Here is a 508-nt window from a genome sequence, read left to right on the forward strand (position 1 = left end):
GTTTTCACGGACTCGAGAGTTTTCCGGTTATCATCATTGCAACAATACATCAATGATCCATCTAGATTTCCAGATAATACGCATATTATCGGAGATGCTGCTTATAAATTACATAAACATCTTTTGGTTCCTTATTCTGACAACGGCCATTTGACAGAACGGCAGAAAAATTATAATTCGTGTCATTCTTCCACGAGAATGGTTATTGAAAGAGCATTTGCTTATTTGAAAGGACGATGGAGAAGTCTTCTACATGTTCTGTCAGTAACTGATACAAAATTTGCTCCTTCTCAAATATTTGCATGCTGTGTGCTGCATAATATTTGTTTGCTACAACATGATGAAATGAATGAGTTAATAAATGCTGCTCAACATGAAAATGAACCAGAAATAGGAGAAAAAGATTTATGAATGCATAAATAGAACTGTTGCAATAAACAAAAGAAATACTATATGTGAAAGTCTGTAATGTAAGAAACGTCTTAAAAATAATATAAACAACTATTAC

This window comes from Ooceraea biroi, chromosome 6 (assembly GCF_003672135.1).
Source record: "Ooceraea biroi isolate clonal line C1 chromosome 6, Obir_v5.4, whole genome shotgun sequence".
In the NCBI taxonomy this organism is placed as follows: Eukaryota; Metazoa; Arthropoda; class Insecta; order Hymenoptera; family Formicidae; genus Ooceraea; species Ooceraea biroi.